Source organism: Mus pahari, chromosome 21 (genome assembly GCF_900095145.1).
Source record: "Mus pahari chromosome 21, PAHARI_EIJ_v1.1, whole genome shotgun sequence".
Taxonomy (NCBI): Eukaryota; Metazoa; Chordata; class Mammalia; order Rodentia; family Muridae; genus Mus; species Mus pahari.
In genome coordinates, this window is record NC_034610.1 from 40,096,212 (window position 1) to 40,105,540 (window position 9,329).

The window sequence follows — 9,329 nt, forward strand, 5'->3', positions numbered from 1 at the left end:
TTTTTTTTTTTTTACCTTGTCTAAAAGAGCACTTATTTTAATTTTGACAATGAGGGTCTCTGAAATACCACCAATGGATTTTTATGAAATCACCTCTTCTGGTTGAGTTAATTTTTATATAAAATTGTCTGTGTTCATAAGAGACTGATGCTTGCATTTTGTATGAATATTTTCTCATTAATATTTTGTATTGTGCTAAGGTGAGAGACATACTAACCAAAGAAAACAACAACAACAAAAAAAATCCCTCTTTCTAAAATTATAGAATTCAAGCTTATAAGTGGCCACCAGCCTTGAGTAAAGATTGGCAGTGTCTCCCACATCTGTTTGGCTGACTAATTTTGTGTGCTTTATCTCCCTTTTTTTCCTTTCTGCTGTATTTGTTGGGCACCTCTTTTGGTTGGTGACATTTACATTGTTTTTACTTTCATTAAAATAATAAAAGAATCATAGTTATTAAAGATAACTCCTAAGGTTTTAGACACACAGGTGAGAAAAATTGCATTTGGACAGTAGCGCTCAACACCTTTCTCCAAGATAAACAGCTATAAAGCAAATGAGATTGGAGGAGACTCAAACTCTAAGCTGTGAAGTGGGCTAGCAACACTCCACCCCTTACTGTCACTCTTCTCCACGGTTTTCTAGCACTGACAGAGTACCAGTCTGTCGCCTACTATTTTTCAGGTACTTGTGGTTCACGCCTTCAGCACCCCTTATGAGACAGGAAGTATTTTGAATTCCCAGTACCCACTTTATAGATCATGAAATGGAGACAGAAACCACATAAAAACCATGGATGCACGTATGCCAATTTCTTGGAAAAATCTATGCAATACTTTATTGAAGTGTAAAACTGATCTCACTTTTTAAAATTATAATTCTTTTCACAAAAATCATTAACATAAACAAAATTTATATTCTTTACCTAAAATTTCTGTAACGGCACATTTCTTAGTATTTTTCAACCTCTTAAGGTAAACATTTGTGTTACTGATGATTGTCAAATGGTTGTGCCAAAGAGGTGCCTTAATCAAAATTAAATTCTATGAAAGGGTAGGAAAAACAAAAACCTTCATAATAGCTTGATATGTAAATTGTTGAGTTTCTTTGGAATTATTTATTTTTGAAACAGAGAAGTTTGCTAATATAATGTCGCATCATCTACTGGCATCCTTCACCACATGCATCAAGGTCTGGGAGAGCCATCCTTTGCAAGAGGCAAGGTGATTCAAAAAGGCAGTTATACAGTCAGAATCCAATAATCACTAATTATAATTTGTATTGTTTTATATCACTTTCTATTTATAAAAGCAATATAAAGAATCATATTAAACTAAAAGAAGCACTAAGACCTAAGGAGGAAAAAAATTCCATTCTTTGGAAAGACCCAGGCTAGTCACCTCCTTACCTCTGCTGGTGATTTCTATCATTGGAATTAAATAAAACTAGTTACCATCAAGCTTGGAGTATGTTCCATATAAACATTGTCAAAAATAAATCTTTCTTCTGTTAAATTGATTTTTTGGGTCACTTATAAAAACTGGCTAAGATGCCTAGGAAATATATAAAATATAATTCCATAGCAAACTTTATTATTTGGTAACAATAAAAATCATAGTGTGGCATATCATGGTGTAATTTAAGCAGAAAATACCTACTTTCAAAAGTAAAGCAGAAAATGATAATAGCTTTGGTTTATAAGTTGAAATATAACAAAAAGCATTCATATTAAATTCACATATAGGAAAATATAACTTTACAAAAATAACATTGCTCTTTTTATTTATTTTTTATTAACCTAATAACATTTATTTTAAAATATACAGCTAAATATTGACATTTTTTAAGTCATCAAATTAATTTATAATAGGTAAATTGTTCTTAAATATACATATCTTCTGAAGCTAAAGGTAATATGCCCTCAACCAGTTTTTAAAATCTATTTGGAACCCTTAAAACAATAGAGGTAAATATATATATATATATATATATATATATATATATATCCTCTCTGAAATGAAATTGTGACAGGTTCCTGATTAGACAGAAACTGTTCCATCTCCAAAGAAGAATACACAGCACAACTGTGGCTCTATAGAATGAATTGGGTGGTGTTCCTTCTGTTTCTATTTTGTGGGATAGTTTGAAGAGTATTGGTATTAGGTTGTCTTTGAAGGTCTGATAAAATTCTGCACTAAACCCATCTGGTTCTGAGCTTTTATTATTATTATTATTATTATTATTATTATTATTATTATTAATTATTTTGGTTGGGAAACTTTTAATGACTGCTGCTATTTCTTTAGAGGCTATGGAACTGCTTAGATGGTTTATCTGATACTGATTTAACTTTGGTACCTGGTATCTGTCTAGAAAATTGTCCATTTCGTACAAATTTTCCAGTTTTGTTCAGTATAGTCTTTGTAGTAGGATCTAATGACTTTTTAAAATTTCCTTGGTTTCTGTTGCTATATCTCCCTTTTCATTTTCTGATTTTGTTAATTTGGATACCATCTCTGTGCTCTCTGGTTAGTCTGGTTAATGGTTTATCTATCTTGATTTTCTCAAAGAACCAGATCCAGGTTTCGTTGATTCTTTGTATAGATCTTTTTGTTTCTACTTGGTTGATTTCAGTCCTGAGTTTGATTACTTCCTGCCCTCTACTCCTCTTAGATATATTTCCTTTGCTCTAGAGTTTTCAGATGTGCTGTCAAGGTGCTAGTGTATGATCTCGCCAGTTTCTTTTTGGAGTCACTCAGAGCTACGAGTTTTCCTCTTAGCACTGATTTTACTGTGTCCCATAAGACTGGGTATCTTGTGCATTCATTTTCATTAAACTCTAAAGTCTTTAATTTGTTTCTTTACTTCTTCCTTGACCAAGGTATAATTGAGAGGAGCATTGTTCAGCTTCCATGTGTGTGTGAGTTTTCTGGTGTTTTTGTTGCTATTGAAGACCAGCCTTTGTCCAACCAAGGTTGTTGGATAGGATGCATGGAATTATTTCAATCTTCTTCTATCTGTTGAGTCCTGTTTTGTGACCAGTTGTATGGTGCAATGTGTGTTTTGAGCTTTAGTTTGCATTTCCATTTGGAGCATAGATTTCAGAACTGACAGTTCTTCTTGGTAGTCCTTTGATGAGTATGAAGTGTCCTTCCTTATCATTTCTGATAACCTTTGGTTGAAAGTTGATTTTATTCAATATTAGAATGGGTACTTCACTGTGTTTCTTGGGACCATTTGCTTGGAAAATTGTTTTTCAGCCCCTTACTCTGAGGTGTTGTCTGTCTTTGACACTGAGGTGTGTTTCCTGTATACAGCAAAATGCTGGGTCCTTTTTACATATCCAGTCTGTTATTCTACGTCTTTTTATTGGGGGAACTGAGTCTATTGCTATAAAGATATAAAATGTGATAGTGATTGGTACTTTCTGTTATTTTTTGTTTTTTTTTTTATGTTTATGTAGCTATCTTCCTTTGGGTTTGTTGAAAGAACATTCATTTCTTGCTTTTTCTAGCACGTAGTTTCCCTCCTTGTGTTGGCATTTTTCATCTATTATCATTTGTAGGGCTGTATTTGTGAAGAGATATTGTGTAAACTTGTTTTTGTCATCGAATATCTTGGTTTCTCCATCTGTGGTAATTGAAAGTTTTGCTGGGTATAGTACCCTGGGCTGCCATCTGTGTGCTCTTAGGGTCTGTATGAAGTTTGCTCAGGTTCTTCCAGCTTTCATATCTGGTATAATTCTGATAGGTCTGCCTTTATATGTTATTTGACCTTTTCCCTTACTGCTTCTAACATTTTTTTTTCTTTCGCATTTGGTGATTTGATTATTATGTGACAGGAGGAATTTCTTTTCTGGTCCAACATCTTTAGAGTTATGTAGGCTTCTTTTATGTTTATGGGCATCTCTTACTTTAGGTTATGGAAATATTCTTTTATAATTTTGCTGAAGGTACTACTGGCCCTTTAATTTGGGAATCTTTACACTCTTCTATATCTCTTATACTTAGGTTTGGTCTTCTTCTTATCTCCTGGATTTCCTGGATATTTTGGGTTACTAGTTTTTTGTATTTTGCATTTTCTTTGACTGTTGTGTCAATGTTTTCTATGGGATCTTCTGCACTTGAGATTCCTCTATCTCTTGTATTCTGATGATGATGCTTGCATCTATACCTCCTGATTTTTTCCTAGGTTTCTATCTCCAGGGTTGTCTCCCTCTGTGGTTTCTTTATTGTTTCTATTTCCATTTTAAGGTCTTGGGTGGTTTTGTTCAATTCCTTCACCTGTTTGCTTGTGTTTTCCTATAATTATTTAAGGGATTGTTGTGTTTCCTTTTAAGGGCTTCTATCTGTTTACCTGTGTTCTCCTGTATTTCTTTAAGGGATTTATTTATATCCGTCTTAAAGTTCTCTATCATCATCATGAGATGTGATTTTAAATCAGAGCCTTGCTTTTCTGATGTGTTGTGGTATCTAGGGCTCATGGAGGTGGGAGAACTGCATTCTGATGATGTCAAGTAGCTTTGGTTTCTGTTGCTTTTGTTCTTGCCCTTGCCTTTTGCCATCAGGTTTTCTCTGGTGTTAGCTGGTCTTATTGTCTATGACTATGGCTTGTCCCTTCTGCGAGACTCTTTGTCAGTACTTCTGTCTCAGAGAGGAATTTGAAAATGGAGAGCTGTGGCACAAGGTCAGCTCTGGGGTACAGACAGAAACTGGAAGGATTCTGTCCCCAGCTGTTCCTTGGTTCCTGTGTCCTGATGGTTCTGGAAGGGTCCCTCTTGGACTAGGAATCTGAGCAGAAGTGGTGGTCTTACATGTGCTCCCAGGTGTGTTAGCACTCCTGGGAGTTCAGCTCTCTCTTGATGTTATGTGGGTATGGAGTGCTGTGGCACAGGATCATCTCCAGGCACAGAGGAAAACCTGAAGGATCCTGTCCCAGGCTTCTCAGTTCCTATATCCTGAGGGCTCCTGGGCTTTTTTGTTTGTTTGTTTGTTTGTTTGTTTTTTTGCCTTAATCAACATGTTTTCCAGACATCTAAATGTTTACTGTGCAGGACTGGTACAACTTTTTGTTTCTCTGTTTCTTTGTTTCTTTTTTCTTTTTTTTCTCATTTCACTATGTAGTTGTGGCTAGCCTAATACTGGCTATGTAGATCAGATTGAGTGTCATCTTACTGAGACCTGCATGTTTCTGCCTCCATAGCTCTAGGATTAAAATTCCATGTTTCACCATAGGTCATGCAACACATACCAAGATTTAAAGAGCAAATATGGCTCCATTGTTTATACTTTAAAGAAGATAGCTATTTTAGACTAAAAAATTCTACTCTATGACTCTAGGGTTTAATTATATGATATAATATTAAATATTTATAGAAAAGAGGAATGAAGGAATATATAGTATGAATGAGATTACTTGATGTAGAACCCAAGAACATTTTAGATATACTCTAACCATACTGTTTATTTTTTTTAATTTTAAATTAATTTTTTATGATGAGAAATGTGCCTTACAAGCAGGCTGCTTGTCATCTAATTCCCTGGCCCTCTGCAAGAAATTGACATAAAATTAGACTGACTTTTAACGGTATAAAAGTTTGTGCTAGTGAATGTCATATAGCAAATAGCAGATTTTAAGTTAGGAATGGATTGTTAACTTATAGAATCATAAACCTGATCATTTACAAATCTTATGTATTTTTCCAATTTAAACCTCCTTTAAATACTTAATATGCATCTAATTTACTTTGGATTATGTAACTGTTAGGATATGACCTAAGTAGATATTTCCTCTACAGAACAGTAAAGCTCTCATTTTTATTTGGATCTACCTTGAGCCATAAATAACATTCAAATATAGATATTCTTAAAGACTTATGCTTTATATTTTAAAGACTCTTTTAGAGCTAATAATGTAAAAAGTTACCAAAGATTAGATATAAAATAAAGCATTACTATAATGATTCTGTTTATTGCTAGACTTCCTTTTTTTCTAAGAGTATTTGCAATTATTTTAGTAATGTTAGATACTGCACACAAGTAAATTATAGATTTGTACAGAGCCAATTTATAATCATGTTCTACTGCTTTATTGCACTTCTGGAGGTTAAATTTGCACTGGCCCTAAGAAAAAAGATGAATTACCTCATAGCAAGCTGTATAAATAAAACTTTACAGCCATTTACATAAAGCAGAATCCTGGAACTATTAAGTCATGAAATAGCACATGGTCTTGGAATTTTGCAGAAATGAACAGAACCTGCACTATAGCCACAAACACTAAGATCAAGTATCAGAAGATATGCTGCAGAGACACAGTTTCTGCAGACATATATTGTATTAATAGTAAATGACTTCAGTATAAAATCTTATTATGGTACTTGTATTAATATAATTGATTGTATTGAACCATCAGAATCACACTATTACCAGTTCAAAAGTATTAGACTTTTAAATATTTCAAAATTATTTTCCAGAGATATTTTTCTATAATTCAAAATCAGTAAAAATGAAACCTGTATTAGTGATATATTCCTTGTAATTTCAAGGATATTATGTTTATCACGTGATTTTTTTTAAAGATCTAGACTCTTCAATTTTGGAATATTTGAATTTTATTGGTGGATGAAAATTTTAGTATTTCATTTGAAAATATTGTTTTATTTAAAATGTGTTTAATAGAGTTTTTGAGCTACAAAATCTTAATACCTCATTTTGGTTACATGTATTCGGATTTTGTAGTAAAAACTAATGACATAAAAATTATTTGATTTCTTTGAGCTGAAATGAGTCCACAAATTAATTAATTTGAAGTACTGTTTTGGAAGATAATTATACTTTTGTTTGCATTCAGAATTAACCAAAGTATTTTGTATTTTAAGTTTTTATGAAATCTTTTTTTCTTGGTGTTGTTTTCATTTTTCATATTCAGCATGTGTAAAGTACCATAAAATAACAGTGGAATCTTTGTTTGGATACATATACAAGTTCATTAAAAAAAAAATCTAAGTAAATCATACTTTCTTTTCAAAATGCCTAAGTATGTCCAGGTAAGAGGATATGTGGTTTACATGTGAAATAAGCACATTAGCTGTCTATAGGAAGATAAGCATACTGACAGAACAACAGAAAAGATTCATCTCCCACTTGCAAAATACATATGATCCTGGGAATGAAACGACTGGAACTCTCTGTGCCTTGCCTGGGAATGTTATTTGAGGTCTGATTGACTACAGTGCAGAAAGGCTTCTGCTACAAAAGTGTTCATAATAAGTTTCTCTGTATTTCTTTTCATGGACAAAACTACCAATTAATGTCTACTCATAGATATCTCCAGCATAAGTGTTTTAGTTAATTTAACAATGGTTGTGATCTGAAAGAAAGAAAGAAAGAAAGAAAGAAAGAAAGAAAGAAAGAAAGAAAGAAAGAAAGAAAGAAAGAAAGGAAGGAAGGAAGGAAGGAAGGAAGGAAGGAAGGAAGATCATGTAAGAATTTGTTGTGAATTCTACTTAAAATTTTGTATTCTAAAAAGTCATTTTATCCTTGAGGAAATATACACAGAGGAAAGAAGTCATACCATGGTATCAATGAGCAGAGAATAAGAAATGCCAACACTGGCTTGCTTTCTCTGTAACATCCACTATTTAATTCCAGGAGGGTTCTTGTATCTGGAATGGTTCCTACCACATCAAAGGTAGCTCTTTCCCTGTCTGTTAGTTCTCTGTGGAAATGCCATAAAGGACACAAGCAGAGGTGTGATTCTCTAGTTTCTGTGCTAATTCTAAATCTAGACAAGCTGATGATGACAATTAATCAGCATAAAAAGAAGAGACTCCTTTCTTGATATCCTAGGAGAATTTTTTCACTACAGATACACAGACATGTCACAAAATTTCAAAGTAGAGAATAACACTATACTCTAGAATTGGCAAATTAATGATCTTGTATGTCTGCCAATCAAATAAAATATCCTTTGCCAAAAAGTGATTTTATTTGTTTACTATAGAAAAAGTAGCTACTAATATAATTGTGATATATGTGTTATACAAAAATTATATATATATATATATATATATATATATATATATATATATATATATTTGAACTGACATCTATGAAGATATCAGATGATATCTATGTGATATTTTATATATTATATGGCAAAAATGTTGAGCTATTCTTGGAAAAACAGTTTTTTAAGAAGGAAATATTAATGTAGCTTAATTCTCAGTTTTCTGATAAACAGCCATACTGATCTGCAAAGTGGTTTTACAAGTTTGCACTCCCACTAGGAATAGAGGAGTGTTCTCCTTGTTCCACATCCTCACCAGCATGAGCTGTCACGTGTGTTTTTGACCTTAGCCATACTAACAGGGGTAAAATGTAATCTCATTTTGATTTTTACTATGTAAACTCTAATGATGTTGAACACTTCTTCAAGTGCTTCTTGGTTATTTGAGATTTTTCTATTGAGATTTCTCTGCTTAGATCTATATCCCACTTTTAATTGGATTATTTGTTGATGTCTAATTTCTTCGGTTCTTTATATATTTTGAAAGTCAGCCCTCTGACAAATTTAGAGTTGGTGAAAAGCTTTTCCAATACTGTAAGGTGTTATTTTTGTCCTATCTTTTGTATTATAGAACTTACTCAGTTTATATAAGGTCGCCATTATTAATTCTTGAACTATGTGCTATTTGTGTTCTTTTCAGAAAGTTGTCTCCTGTGCTAATGTGTTTAAGGCTATTCCTCACTTTCTAGTCTATCAAATTCAGTGTATCTTGTTTTATGTTGAGACCTTTGATTCACTTTGTAGGACAAACTTAGCCAAGACCCAGCCACAACATTATAACATATGCCTGTGATACTTCTTCCCTGAGCCCATCTATAATCTGCTGGCATGGCTAGAGACTGCTGAAGCTGGATCAGGTGATGGAGTGACCCAAAGAGAAAGAGACAATATCACATTTGGCTACTTAAGAACTAATGAGATGCTGGGTTGGGGGTATAAAGATTTGCCCAGTTCCTGTAATCCACAAGTCTGCTTTTGCCACTTGCCTGACTCCTGTAGTCTCTGTCACTGACTGTGAGACTTCTTACCCCCAACCCCAAGTGTCTTGATGTGGGGTCACAGGCAACACCACTTGGGATTGCGTTTTGTGCAGGGTGAAAGATATGGATTTCCTAGAACCAAGGCAGATCTCTAGTGGAGGATTTGGGACAGCAACCCAGCCACAAAAATCTTCAACCTACTATTTGTCTTGCTAGCATGATGTGCTAGACCAAAGGTGGCACAGAAATTATGCACATGGCTAACCAATGACTGATCCA